This window comes from Lepus europaeus, chromosome 14 (genome assembly GCF_033115175.1).
Source record: "Lepus europaeus isolate LE1 chromosome 14, mLepTim1.pri, whole genome shotgun sequence".
Classification (NCBI taxonomy): Eukaryota; Metazoa; Chordata; class Mammalia; order Lagomorpha; family Leporidae; genus Lepus; species Lepus europaeus.
In genome coordinates this window covers 64546870-64561971 of record NC_084840.1, presented here as the reverse complement: position 1 = coordinate 64561971, position 15102 = coordinate 64546870, and the positions used below count along the sequence as shown (strand labels likewise).

General features: G+C 39.3%; 1 protein-coding gene across 1 annotated transcript in view; it reads left to right on the top strand.

Annotated features, from left to right (window-relative positions):
• The window catches only part of SMYD3 (SET and MYND domain containing 3), an 805331-nt gene that overhangs the window by 494095 nt on the left and 296134 nt on the right, over positions 1 to 15102 (top strand). The gene's annotated exons all lie outside the window — the stretch shown is intronic.

Here is a 15102-nt window from a genome sequence, read left to right as displayed (position 1 = left end):
ATGACCTGAAAGCTCATCTATTTGGTGCCTTTTCAATTTCTTGATGTAGGCACCTATTGTTATAAACTTTCCTCTTGACACTGCTTTTGCCGTATCCCATAAGTTTTGGTATATTGTGCTGTTATCCTCATTTACTTTCTGAAAGTTTTTGATTTCTCTTTTGATTTCTTCTGTGACCCATTGTTCATTCAGGAGCATGTTGTTCAATCTCCATCTGTTTTCACATGCTCTAGGGATTCCTGAGTTGCTAATTTCCAACTTCATTCCCTTATGGTCTGAGAAGCTGCATGGTATGATTCTAATTCTTTTGAATTTGCTGAGACTTGCTTTATGGCTTAGTATGTGGTCAATCCTAGAGAAGGTTCCATGTACTGCTGAGAAGAATGTAAATTCTTTATGTGTAGGATGAAAAGTTCTGTAGATATCTGTTAGATCCATTTGGGCTATAGTGTCATTTAAATCTACTGTCTCCTTGTTGATCTTCTGTCCTGTTGATCTATTTCTGAGAGTGGAGTATTGAAGTCCCCCAGTACTATTGTATTGGAGTCTAAGTCTCCCTTTAAGTCCCTTAACAAATCTTTTAAATAAACCGGTGCCCTGTGATTAGGTGCATATACATTGATAATCGTTATATCTTCCTGTTGAATGCATCCCTTAATCATTATATAGTGACCCTCTTTGTCTCTCTTAAAGTTTTTGTGTTAAAGTTTATGTTGTCTGATATTAAGATGGCTATGCCCGCTCTTTTTTTCATTTCTGTTGGCCTGCTATATCTTTTTCCAGCCTTTCACTTTCAGTCTGTATGCATCTTTGTTGGAAAGATGTGTTTCTTATAAGCAGCAAATAGATGGGTTTTGTTCCTTAACCCAATCAGCCAATCCGTGTCTTTTAACTGGACAGTTCAGGCCATTAACATTCAATGTGACTATTGAGAAGGAGTAACTTTGCCCTGCCATTTGCCAAAGATATTTTCTAATATATGCTTTGAACTTCCTGTGATCTTTTGCTGTGAGGTTTCCTTCGTTTACCTTCTTTCATATTGATGACCGTGTTTCTGTGTTTCTGTGTGTAACACATCTTTAAGTATCTTTTGCAGGGCTGGACGAGTGGCAACAAATTCTTTCAATTTCTGTGTGCTATGAAAGGTCTTTATTTCACCTTCATTCACAAATGAGAGCTTTGCAGGATATAGTATTCTGGGCTGGCAGTTTTTCTCTCTTAATACCTGGGCTATGTCTCGCCATTCCCTTCTAGCCTGTAGGGTTTCTGATGAGAAGTCTGCTGTGAGTCTAATTGGAGATCCTCTGAGAGTAATCTGACGTTTCTCTCTTGCACATTTTAGAATCTTTTCTTTATGTTTCACTGTGGTGAGTTTGATTATAACGTGTTGTGGTGAGGATCTCTTTTGGTCATGTTTATTAGGGGTTCCATGAGCTTCCTGTACTAGGATGTCTCTGTCCTTCTCCAAACCCAGGAAGTTCTTTGCAAGTATCTCACTAAAAAGGCCTTCTAATCATTTCTCTCTCTGCATGCCTTCAGGAACTCCTAGAACCCGAATGTTGGGTTTTTTAATAGTATCCTGTAGATTCCCAATATATATAGTGTGTGTGTGTGTATATATATATATATACTCCCTATATATATATATATATATATATATTCCCAATATATAGTGTGTGTGTATATATATATATATATATATATATATATATAATAGTATCCTGTAGATTCTTTTCTTTGGTTTGACTATAAACTTTCCTGTGCTCTGTCTTCTAAGTCCGATATTCTCTCTTCTGTTTCATTGATTCTGTTTTTAAGGCTCTCTAATGTGTTTGTAATTTGATCTATTGAGTTCTTTATTTCATTTTGATTTCTCTTCACTATCACACTTTCCTGTTCTACTAGTTTCTGTGTTTCATTTTGATTCCTCCTTAAGATTTCATTTTCATGAGAGAGATTTTCTATCCTGTCCAGTAAGGATTTCCATCGTTCAAGCATTTGTTTTTGAAAACTTCTAATTGTTCTTATCATAAATTTTTTGAAATCTGTATCTTGCATTTCTTCCATCTCATCATCTTCATAATATTGGCTTGGGGTGTCTTGTTCATTTTGGGGCATCATAATGTCTTCCCTGTTCATGTTTCCTCAGTTTCTGCATTTGTTGCTTGGCATTGTGGAGATATTCTTTGGATTCTTCTTCCCTCTCTGTGGTGTTTTTTTCTTCTTATACTATGCCTGTATTAAGTGGACTGTCTGCTTTTGATGGAGCCTTAGAGGCTTGAGATGTGTGTGGCCTGAGAGCTCTGTTTCGTTCCTCAGGGTTAAGGGTGTGCCAAAGGTGACACTCCCAGGTTAGGCGTGGTAAATCTCTCTCTTTCTTTTCTTTCTTTCTTTCTTTTTTTTTTTTTTTTTTGATTCAGAAGTGAAGTAATTCCACACAGCTGAGCCGAATTGAAGGTAGTTAGCAGGTGAATGATATACCCACAGGAGCCAGCGATCGGAAGCTCTTTCCCAAGGACCACACAGGGAATCTGTGCTGCCCTCAGTGTGGGCTCAAATTCTCCTGCAGTCTCCCACTGGGTTGCCAAGGTTACTGAATTGTAGCGTCTCTGGAGAGTACTCACATGAATTCCGTGAGTTCTCTTCCCCACCGTGTCTTTTTTCACAGTCTCAGTTCATTAGCACCACACATTCACTAGGTCCTAATCTCCTGTTATTTCACACCCCAAGAGTCAGGTTTTTCTGCTTGGCTGGGGGCGGGTGCAGTCCTGAGGTTGCGCCACTTATGATATATGTCCAAAATGGCGCCTGCTCTTTGTCTTGCTCGTCTTTGAGAGGTGAGTGGAGAGAGAGAAACTCGTGTCTGTACTGGTCACTTTTTTTTTCCTCTCTCTTCTAGTTAGCCAGGTGAACTTTTCTCCACGGGGTTTCAATCCTCGTTCCCTCTAGTCTCCGCTTTCCACTTTCCTGCTGGTGTCTCAGGCTATTGAGGTTCGGCTCACCTTGCATTCCAGCGCTGGTGTGTTGATTCTGCCGCTGGTGTCCTGAGCCATGGGCTTCCACGCCCTCCATGCAGGTCCACCATGAATCACTAGTTCCAGAGGAGTTTCCTCTGCTGTTTCTTCCCCTACTCTTCCTTGAACCTGCAGTATCTCCACTTTTATTAAACTGTCTCTTCCCAGACTATCAGTGTGCTCCCTTCCTATTCCACCATCTTGCCGCACTCTGAATTTTTCTATATAAGTATTTATCTTGCTTCTGTGCATCTGAGTAAATTCTCTTACTAGTTTAAATATTTTTGCTACAGCCAGATCTTCAAAATATGAATGTAATCTTATTATCTGCAAGTAAAGACTCCTTCATTTATGCATATGATTTATATAAATGATCTCTAATCTACATATAAAATCATTTCTTCTTTCATAATCCAGATAAAGTGATAATTTAAGAGTTAGTTACAGTCATCCTTATTAGGTTTTTCATTTCAATAAATATGGCTTTAATATTTTCCGCTTTACAGTAAGTTTGCTATTAGATTTTGCTCAATTGTGATTATCAGGTTTAATTAATTTTCATCACTGCTTTTTAAGTTTGTTTTTGAAGATTTATTTATTTTGAAAGTTAAGAGTTGCAGAGATAGAAGTAAAGATAGATAGAGAGAGAGAGAGAGAGAGAGAGAGAGATCTTCCATCCTCTGGTTTACTACCCAGGTGACTACAATAGCCAGTGCAGGGCCAGGACAAAGCTGGGAGCCAGGAGGTTCATCTGAGTCTCCCATGACGGTGGCAGGGGCCCAAACACTTGGGTCATTTTCCATTGCTTTTCTGAGGCCCTTAGCAGAGAGCTAGGTCAGAAGTGGAGCAGCAGGGACACGAACCAGCACCCATATAGAATGCTGGCATTGCAGGTGGTAGCTTTACCTGCTATACCACAGCATCAGTCCCTATGTAGGTATTTTTTTTTAAGATTTATTTATTTATTTGAAAGGCAGAGTTACAGAGGAGCAGAGAGAGGGAGAGAGAACGATCTTCCATCTGCTGATTCATTCCCCAAATGGTCACAAGGGCTGGAACTAGGCCTATCTGAAGCCAGGAGCTTCTTCTGGGTCTCCTACACAGGTGCAAGGGCCCAAGGACTTGGGCCATCTTCTACTGCTTTCCCAGACCATAGCAGAGAACTGGATTGGAAGTGGAGCAGCCAGAACTAGAACTGGTACCCATATGGGATGCTGGCACTGCAGGCGGCAGCTTTACCTGCTGTACCACAATGCTAGCCCCCCATTTAAGTATTTTTAACAGACTTGTTTGTTGACCTAATTTGTTGTATATATTTGGTACCTCATACCTCTCTTCTGTAGATTTGATCAGAATAGAATTCTTCATCATTAGAAGTAGTGTACCTGATAACGAAGACTGGAAATTAATTGCATACATTTTTTTCTCAGTGATCCATGGCCTCTAGCCTGTCTGCCAAAGATGAGACACAGCCAAACTCATGTCTAGATTAGGCCTGTCTTGAGGTACCTGAAGAATTTGTGCCCCAAACTACCCACTCATTTGAAATTGTTTATACTGGCACCTTCATTAACTTTTTGTGCACATTTCTCATAAGGTTAAAGAGACATTGTATAATACCCCCATTTGGCATGGAGTTCTAAATGTTAGTGTATCATGAACAGGTGTATTGGTCCAGAACATGTTATGTTAGTATGTATGGACATGGAATTGTTTCAAATATTTCCTGCACATTGAACAATGAGTCATTATCATTTGCAATAAGAACTAAGCACAAGTAATGATCATTTTTCTTTTTTGCACAATGAATTCCCCTTAATTTAGAAAAATACATTGTCATTCAGTTCAGGTTGGGTCTGTGAGTAATTATTATGTTAGTCATATTTTCATTATTTTAGCTAAAATACCCAAGAGAAGCCACTTTTGAAGCAAGGTTTGTTTTGACTCTTTGTTTTATAAGTTCACAAACCAAGATCATACTGTCTCCCTCTTTTTTTTAAGATTTATTTATTTATTTGAAAGTCAAAGTTACACACAGAGAGAAGGAGAGGGTAGGGGGAGAGAGAGAGAGAGAGAAAGAGAATCAGTCTTCCATCCGCAGCGTCACTCCCCAGTTGGCTGCAATGGCTGGAGCTGGGCTGATCCGCAGCTAGGAGCCAGAAGCTTCTTCCTGGTCTCCCTCATGGGTGCAGGGGCCCAACCACTTGGGCCATCTTCTGCTGCTTTCCCAGGCCATAGCAGAGAGCTGGATTGGAAGTGGAGCTGACAGGACTTGAACCGGCGCCCCCGAGATGCCGGCACAGCAGGCAGTGACTTTTTCCCACTGTGCCAGAGTGCCGGCCCCAGATCATGCTATCTTATTGCTCTGGCATCATCTGAGGCAAGTGGATTGCTGAACACCTCTGCAGGAATGATCACATGTCATGGCAGGAGACACATGCAGGGAGCACCCTAGTCCTATGTTTATATGTCTGTCTATATAAATCAACCAAGATTCAATCCTAGAATCTCCATCCTTACAACCTAATCTCATCTAATCTTGTAACAAGACCTCTCCTTCAAACACCATAGTTGGATTAATTTCCATCCTTAGTCCATTAATATGAAATTCTAGAGATCAAACCATTAATACATGGGCCTCTAGGAGATACTTCAAAAATTATTATTTATAAAACAATTAAATTAAAAGGAAATTACAGTATATATTGTTGAATGGTTTCTTTCATTTGTTAAGACAAGTCTTGGACTTAACAGTCTGCAGCAGAACCTCATCGACTTGTGGGAGAAAAACAAAATACAAAAATCAAAATCTTCTTTTTTTACGAAGAACACCCCAGGACACTGCAGCAGTTGGAGTTAACCTGACTATTCCTTAATGTGGATTTTCTAACAAGTTTTCCTTTATCTGGAGATCCCTGAAATTGTTTTTGTTATTCGTTATTCAGTCTATTCTAATGTTCAAGATTTTGCCTCTGGCGGAGCTCTAACTCTAGTGTTTCTGAGAAAGGGAATTACACACTGTAATAGCTTTGGGAAACTGCCAAGAAAAAACTACTCCCATAGACAATTACTTTATATTATCCTTTGCTGCATATATGATATATTATTTATCATTTTCTAAGCATGTTCATTATAAATGCTGTTTAATCACATTTTAAAGGTAAACAGCATTTATCAAATTATCATTTGTTATCTTGCTTCAGGTCATCAGTGATTATTCACTACAAACCTCTGCCCTATAGGAGAACATGTATGTTTATTTTTTGTACCATTATGTTTCCAAAGACTGAGAGCCACACCCGTGTCCCATTGAATTAATCCCTGTTTTTCAGGCCACCCTCCATGTTAAAAATGGCCATCTTGTTTTGATAGTGGTGGTTCTGTTCCCAAGGAGTATTTTAAACATATGAAGTACCTAATTTTACTTTTCTGAACCTTTGTCAGTATCTATAGTAGTATTTAAATATTTTGTGGCCTTTAGAATCTGAGTGTCTTAACTGATTTGCTTTCAGCATTTTACCTAGTAGTGTATACTCAATGAATATTTGTGTAGTTGAATGGCAGCAATACATGGTGAAGCTTAGGTGGGTTATGTGACTTTCTGTGGGTTATCAGAAATTCTTAAATTTCATGGTTTCCTTTTGACTATCTTTGAGATTAAAAGTGGAAGATGATACAAAATTAATCTGTAGTGGATAAAACGAATAATTGGGCTATGTATATATACATACATGTCTGTACTTACATGCAGTAAATAGCATGTTATTTATTAGTATGTAGGTAAGGATGAGGACAAAGAAGTAGCAAGAATGGATGAAAAAAGACAAGAAAATTCCCCAATGTGTTCTGGAAATTTTGTTAGGCTATTTGATTTTCTGTTTATCTCTAAGCATACATTTTATTAAGGAACTGCTCCGAAAAAGCATTAGTCAGAGTCCTGCAGATCACCTCAAAGTCCTGCAGATCACCTCAATAAAAGAGACAGGGAGGCCGGCGCCATGGTTTAACAGGCTAATCCTCCGCCTTGTGGTGCCGGCACACCGGGTTCTAGTCCCGGTTGGGGCGCCGGATTCTATCCCGGGTGCCCCTCTTCCAGGCCAGCTCTCTGCTATGGCCCGGGAAGGCAGTGGAGGATGGCCCAAGTGCTTGGGCCCTGCACCCTCATGGGAGACCAGGAGAAGCACCTGGCTCCTGGCTTCGGATCAGCGCCATGCGCTGGCCGCGGTGGCCATTGGAGGGTGAACCAACGGCAAAAGGGAAGACCTTTCTCTCTCTCTCTCTCTCTCTCTCTCTCTCACTATCCACTCTGCCTGTCAAAAAAAAAAAAAAAAAAAAAAAAAAAAGACAGGGAAATACGTGGTCCAGACTTTGACAAAGGTTAAGTTCCCAGGGATGGGCGGAAGACAAAATATGGCATCTGTATTAGCGTGTAGTTCAGGGAGGTTTTCAAAAAGTAAGTTTGGGGCTTTAGTCTTGAAGAGGAGTTGACTTGCCAGAAATGAGATGGAAGTGGTTCTGCCCAAAGAAAACAGCATGAGAAAGTGATTAATGGATACAACTTCGATTTCTTTTTGGGGGATAGGGAAGAAACATTTGAACTTGAGATGTCAGCCTTGGTGCCAATTTTAGAATTGGTTTGTTAGTAATGTTAAATCATTACATATGAGTAGATAATTGAATAATACTCACAAAGAGCAAACTGTTATTGAATGCTTTCTGATTTGGAGTTTGCATTAGTGGATACTGCCATGCTAGTCACTGTTTAATTTGCAATTAGGATTTTATATGCAATCTGAGTATATGTTTTTTGAGTTATGTTTATATTCTGGTAAATTCCTCATAGACTTCCCTCCAAGTTTTTTTTTTGTCATATTGATTTGTTCCTAATATTAATTTTCCCCATTCTTACAATATTTGGTATATATCTATGAATCAATAGTAGTAGCTTATGAATTATTGGGGAATGTCAGAAATTGAAAGGCTGCCGTCCCTAAGGATATTCCATAGGAAAATAGTTAGCTACCATTTCTTTCTAGCTGTGCATTCCAGAACATGCAAATAACTTGACTTGAAGCTTTCTGTAGTTGGAAAGATAGAGGTTTGGAATCAGATGGGCCTGGGGTCAGATCTTATACATGACACTTATGTGTCATAGGACCTCAGACTAATTCCTTAGTCTCTGTGACTCTCAGTTTCATCAACTATGAAAGGGACACAATAAAAACTTGATGATGGAGGGTCCTAGAGAAAGTGTTTCAGAGTACCTCATTAGCTGTGAGGCCAGTGCTGTGGTGCAGTGGGTAAGCTGCTGCTTGTAATGCCGGATGTATGTCTACATCTGGATGAATAAGTTATTTTTCTACATTTAAGAATGATTCGAATAGCTCATGGAAGTTTGAATTTAAAAACATTTATTTTGCAAAAAAATTGAAATGTATGCATGTATGAGAGGTCTCCAAAAAGTTTTTGCAAAATGCATATTAAGAAAAAATTGTACTTGGATGTGTGTAGGTAGAGAAGGAAATCTAATTGTAAATAAATTTGTTCTGGTACAGAAAGAGCAATCAACCACAATTTCAAGGATTATTTTTATAACCCACCTGAGAATTTCCAGATTGATATTACCATTACCCTTGCCATTATTGACAATTCAAATCCATGCTGAAACTTCCAAATTTCCAGTTTGTATTTCAGTTCTTCATCTATAACTATGTCTACTTCTCCCTTTTTTAGGAGAAAGGAAGCAAAAGTAATAACAACTTTATGCTATTAAACTCTAAAGGACAGGTATATATAAATATATTTTTATATATGCATGGAATAATCTGAAAGTGATAACATTGAATGCTTCTGGAGATAGAGACTACCAGATGATAATGATGCGATGTTATCTTTTTCAGTCTTCTGAATTTTGATTAAAAAAGTAAGAATCTTATGAACAAGTTAATTGCAGCCTTAAACCCATAGCTGTCCTCTAAAAATTAAATTGAGGGAAATCTCAAAAGTCTAGTCCATGCCTTGAACCTTTTCATAATTTCCCAGACAAGATCCGAGAAGCTGATTGGCAGATTCAATGTGGTATGGTAGCTCTAATGGCTTCTCAGTGGGGAAGCCTGTCTTTTCTTCAACACAGATTTGACCTTGGCCTCTTGTTGTTAGTCCCAGGTACTTGCTCCTTATTAAATCTTGTCATCTTCAACGTACTTGAAATCAGTAACACTGTATTTTTAAGTAGTTTATTGTTTGTACTTTCAACTATTTCAGGCTGCTCTTATCTATTGGTGAGACTTAAATTTTTGTGTATGTCTCATCCCTCCTTTTTACTTAGGTTATATAAATGCTTTAGTTATGCGAAGCCATATCTTTTGAATATTTATTTTGATATGAAACAAATTGTAGATTATCAACAAGTAAACATTTGGACAATCAGAGGATCAAAATATAGGAACAAATCTGGATTTCTCTCTCAAATCTGTCTATTTCTAATTTTTTTTCTGGGCAAGATTTGCTTGAAGTGGAGAGAACTGAATATGGATGAGTGCATGTTACAAGCTGATCTTCAGCTGTAATTGCTTTGCAGTATGAAAATAGGCGAAGAAAGTAGATTGGGAATATAGGCAATCAGAGATGAGATTCTTACACCTGCCAGATAACCATGTGTAGCACACAGGCATCCACAGAGAAATTGAAATGCTGCTATCCTGAGACAAGAGGTTCCAATTAATGTGATTTGGGCGCATCTGTCTGCCAATAGCTCAGCTCATGAAACGGCCATCTTGTCCTGCTGTTGGAGTCAGTCAAAAGGCTCATTTAGTGAGTGGCACAGGCGTCATCCTGGGAACTGTGCTGCAGGGCTGTGACCCTCCTTCCTTTCCATTTACTTCAACTCAGGAACAGCGCTCGCAGGGAATACTCCTTGCTGGAAGGCTTGTAGCAAGATGGCATTTATGTAGTAAATGCATTCTGAAAGCATATGCTCCTCAAATGCAGGGTTATGGAGTAGGGGTTTCATTTAGCTGAATGCCAAGTTTTGATCACTGAAATAAAAGTTTGCCATATTAATTTTTGGCATGAAAAAAAGATTTGAACAATGTATGGACCCTTTCAGACTCCAATTTAGAATTGGAAAGTTTAAACAGGTCTAGATGGTAACTATACATTCTAGGCAGTAACCTGGAGGGATATTTGCTTTGTCAAAAATGTTGTTCCTGGGGCTGACATTGTGATGTAGTGGGGAAAGCCACTGCTTGCGATGCTGGCATCACATATGGATGCTGGTTTGAGTCCCAGCTGCTCAACTTCTGATCCAACTCCCTGCTTATGGCCTGGGAAAGCAGCAGAAGATGGCCCTGCACCCACGTGGGAGACAGAAGGAGCTCCTGACTTCCAGCTGACCCAGATCTGGGTGTTGTAGCCATTTGGAAAGTGAACCAGCTGATGGAAGACCTTTCTCTCTCTGTCTCTCCCTCTCTGTAAGTCTGACTTTCAAATAAATAAATCTTAAGGGGAAAAAAAAAAAAAACAAAACAACTTTGCTCCTAAATTTGTTTTTGAGGCCTGCACACTATAATGCTTCACATTTTGGACATGTGTTGTGGGGTTGTGTGTGTTCATAGTTCTTCACTCATGGAAGCCCAAGAGCTTTGTGCAATATAATTCATGCAGCGAGGATCAGGCAGCAGGATAGAGATCTCGGAGAGAGCTTGGGTTGTTTTGCAGCATCAACAGATTATTGAGGATTACTATAGTCCTTCTGAAGGCCAGGGTGTGTCTCAGCCAGGCGTGCTCCATGCAGTTCTGCGGTGAAGTGTGGAGCCGCCATACTGCTGAGACATGCTCCTTCTCCTCCCTCATGCCCCAGCCTGTCCAGCCACAAACCAGTTCCCAGCCCAGGCCTCCCAGCATTCTGCAAGCTGCTGCTCTGCTCCACTTGTTCTCTGAAACTTCAATTCTAACATTTTTCCTTTTTCAACTAGTGTTAAGTCTTGAGCACATGAGACTGGGTTTTATCTTTGCCATTTTATTTCTTTGCTGTCTGTAAAAGAACATATCAATTAATTTTTTACCTTAACTCATTTCTTGAAATTGTGGCATTTGGCCAACTGGATCACAGTCCTCTGCTACTTGCTTTGTTATTCACATCACTGATAAGAAATTTGGTGCTATCAGAATTACAGTTTTTCCCTGACAATGTAGATTGATGCTGTTTTTTTTTTTTTTGAAATACACATTTCCCCCAGAATCCAGCTTTACAGAAAATGAAAACCAAATTGTACCAAGAAATGTTTGTATTAAGAGCAGACCCTTTGAGAGAGTTACTTTTTCATTTGATCCACACACATACACAAATCTACTGAAATATTTTAACTTATGTTCAGTTTTTTCTCTAAAAAATGATCACTTTAATCAAGTACTGACTGCTAGCTAATTTCCAGATATTTAATAATTATTGGATTATTGCTCAATTCTATGTATTATTTAATCTTTGCAGTGATCTTCTAAAATAAACCTTATTTTTTATTTCTTTAATTGAACCTTCTGTTTTGTGATAATTTGCCATGCAGTTGTGAGAAATCATAGAGACCTCTCTTTTACCTTACTCTATCCAGTGGTAACATGTTGCTAAAGTATAGCAATGTCGCAGTCAGAACATTGACCTTGGTGCAGCCCAGAAAGTGAAGATTTCTATTACCACAGCCATCCCTCATGTTGCCCTTTCACAGCCACATCTACTTTCTAACTACCCAAACCACTACTCTAGACTCCATTTTTGCAAATTTGTCTTTTTCAAGAATGTAGTATAATAGACAATCCAGTGGGTAACCGTTTGCTGTTGGTCCTTTTGACTTAGCATAATTCTTTGCACATTTATCCAGGTTGTGGCATTTATTTATTTTTTGACAGGCAGAGTGGACAGTGAGAGAGAGACAGAGAGAAAGGTCTTCCTTTGCTGTTGGTTCACCCTCCAATGGCCGCCACGGCTGGCGCGCTGCAGCTGGCGCACCGCGCTGATCCGATGGCAGGAGCCAGGTGCTTCTCCTGGTCTCCCATGGGGTGCAGGACCCAAGCACTTGGGCCATCCTCCACTGCACTCCCGGGCCACAGTAGAGAGCTGGCCTGGAAGAGGGGCAACCGGGACTGAATCCGGTGCCCTGACCGGGACTAGAACCCAGTGTGCTGGCGCTGCAAGGTGGAGGATTAGCCTATTGAGCCGTGGTGCCGGCCAGTTGTTGCATTTATTAATAATTTGCTCCTTTTTATTACTAAAAGATATTCTTTGGTATGTTTGAACCATAGATTAACCTTCTAGCCATTGAAGGACATCTGAGTTGCTTCCAGGTTATAGGTATTACAAGTAAAGTTGTTATGATAATCATTCAAGTACAGCTTTTATGGGGACATAAGTTTTCATTTCTCTGGAATAAATGCTTGAGGATGCAGCTGGGTTGTGTGATAGTGGCACATTCAACATGCAAGTTGGTTTGATCCTCCTGAGTTTGCATTATTATCTTTCTTCATATTATTTTCAAAGGAAGAAACTGAAGCCCAGAGTAGCTAGATGACTTGCTTACGAATATATACGGTAAACAGTAGATCTGAGAGGTGAACCCAGTTCTCTATCTGGTCTTTCAAATGTATACCTATTCCATTTAAAAAAAGGCTCTCCTATGGTATGTAGCCTTTTACATATAATAGCATTTTGAATAGGAAACTGAGGGTTGTGTTGTCTCTTAACCTTGAATCACTACAATTGAGAGAATGATTTCATAGTCATATTATTGTGTATTTTTTTTTCCTGAAAGGAGCAGAAATTCAGTATCTGTACGGAGGACACCAGAGTCTATGGTAGATATTATCAGATTATTATTCCTAGCATTTTAATACAAAGGCAGTAAACTTTATGATCTGATCTCATTTTGCAGACAGCTGGAGGGGCTGGAAATATTTGCTCAGTGAATCAAAGGCAAGACCAGCACTTGGATATAAACTCTTAGTCTTCTCTCCGGTTTCCATCTTTCCTTCAGCCTAGGCAGCCTTTGGTACTGGAGCAGGCCTCTCGTGGCTGGCGATCTCACAAAGACAGATACCATCAATTATTGCTGTGTTTGTGGCAAAGACCTGGGTGGGGAGAGGGAAGAATGAGACGTACCCAGGTGTTGGTTGATGTGATCCTGGCAGGTACTGAGATTCAGGCAGTGTCGATGGTTATTAGATGCACTGTGGGGAATTGCAGCCCCTTCCTGTAATCTGAAGGGTCATTGTTGGATGACATCTTGACAGGAAGAGGTCCTATGGGAGGAGAGTGCTTACTCAGTATGTGTGACCAATAGTTAATTATTAATACTTTGTGCTGGATAAATAGAGTGATGCTATCTGGATATTTATTATGGAGCTGTTGGCTTGTTGTTTGTTAGGTTTTATTTATTTATTTATTTTGATAGGAAAGAAAGGGGTTCTGTTAAGCAGTTTGAGAAAATTATAGCCACAAAATCACACATCACTGTAAGAGTGAAAGGGTTTTTTCAACATAACTTTAGAGCCTGTTTAATGTATGCCATTATAGGAAACATCCCGTCTGTTTCAGAGATTTTAAACAAAGGCATGATAGTTATCACTCTGCTCCCTGCAGCCTAAATATTGTTTCTGAATTAAAATGGCTGATTTCAGTTTAGTTTCTACAGAATGTGATGAAGCTAGAATGAAAATTATCTAATTTTATGTTCATAACAGTAAAACCTTTTTGAAATCAGCTTCCTTCATAACTTAACATCTATTTTAACCTAAAATGCTGTTTGTATCCATAGGTCAGTATTGTTTCCATTATAATAATTTATTTTTTCCAGTTGTTAATTTACTCAGTTACTGATCTTATTAATATATAATATATATTTAATATATAAATAATGTTTCAGAAGTTGGTCTAACACCTTTATACTCTCTTTTCTTGATAATTTTCCACCAAGATTGTTTAGTATGATCTATTATTATGATAAAATGACTATGAACCTTTCTTTGTTTATGTGATTTCTTATGAGTACCCTGTATAATGGAGTAATAAACATTATTGCTGGAAGCCTATGAAAAAAATGTTTGATCTGACCCCGTCATTCTATGTATAAAGAAGTTCCTGGCCGGTGCCGCGGCTCACTTGGCTAATCCTCCGCCTGCGGCACCGGCACCCCCGGGGTTCTAGTCCCTATTGGGGCGCCGGATTCTGTCCTGGTTGCTCTTCTTCCAGTCTGGCTCTCTGCTGTGGCCCGGGAAGGCAGTGGAGGATGGCCCAGGTCCTTGGGTCCTGCACCCGCATGGGAGACCAATGGCTTCGGATCAGCGCAGCGCACTGACCATAGCGGCCATTTGGGGGGTGAAACAACGGAAAAGGAAGACCTTTCTCTCTGTCTCTCTCTCACTAACTAACTCTGACTGTCACCAAAAAAAAAAAAAAAAAAAAAAGTTCCTTATCTGGAAGGTGATCTCATCTTTTGTTTTTAATGGGATTACAAAGCTTATAATGCATCACACTACATTCTGGGGAAGTAGCTCCTCTCCCCACAAACTCAGACATGCTCATGCACCCCACTAAACAAACATTTGCCCTAGTCTTGCTTTCTTCACACCAGATCATTTCTATTTTGGGATTCTGTATTTTGAGGTTTATGTAACTTTTCATAAACTTCCAATGCAAAATGCTTACTAAGGCTCCCTAGGGCTCTGTCTTCCACCATACTTAGTAAGCAAATACATAATTTGTGTGCAGGTTTGTATTTATGATTTTATGTGTGATGGGTTTGGCAACAGTTGGACTTCAAGTCAGCTTATTTTATAGGATTTGTTTAAGACTAAGGAGGATTGGCTACTTAGAATATGATAAAGAGTGCTCTAAGTTGTTGCTTGATTTTGTATGCTCAGTAAGATCCTGATTTTTATTGATAAGATTAGTAAAGTTACACTTAAATGTAGAAAAAACACCCAACCTATCTTCTCCAAAATCAAACAGAGAAACTCTAATTTTGCTTAGGTGAGTGTGTGTTTCAAGGCTTTGTGATTAAACTGCTTATCCTATAGATGAATAGGCAGTTACTTTTAA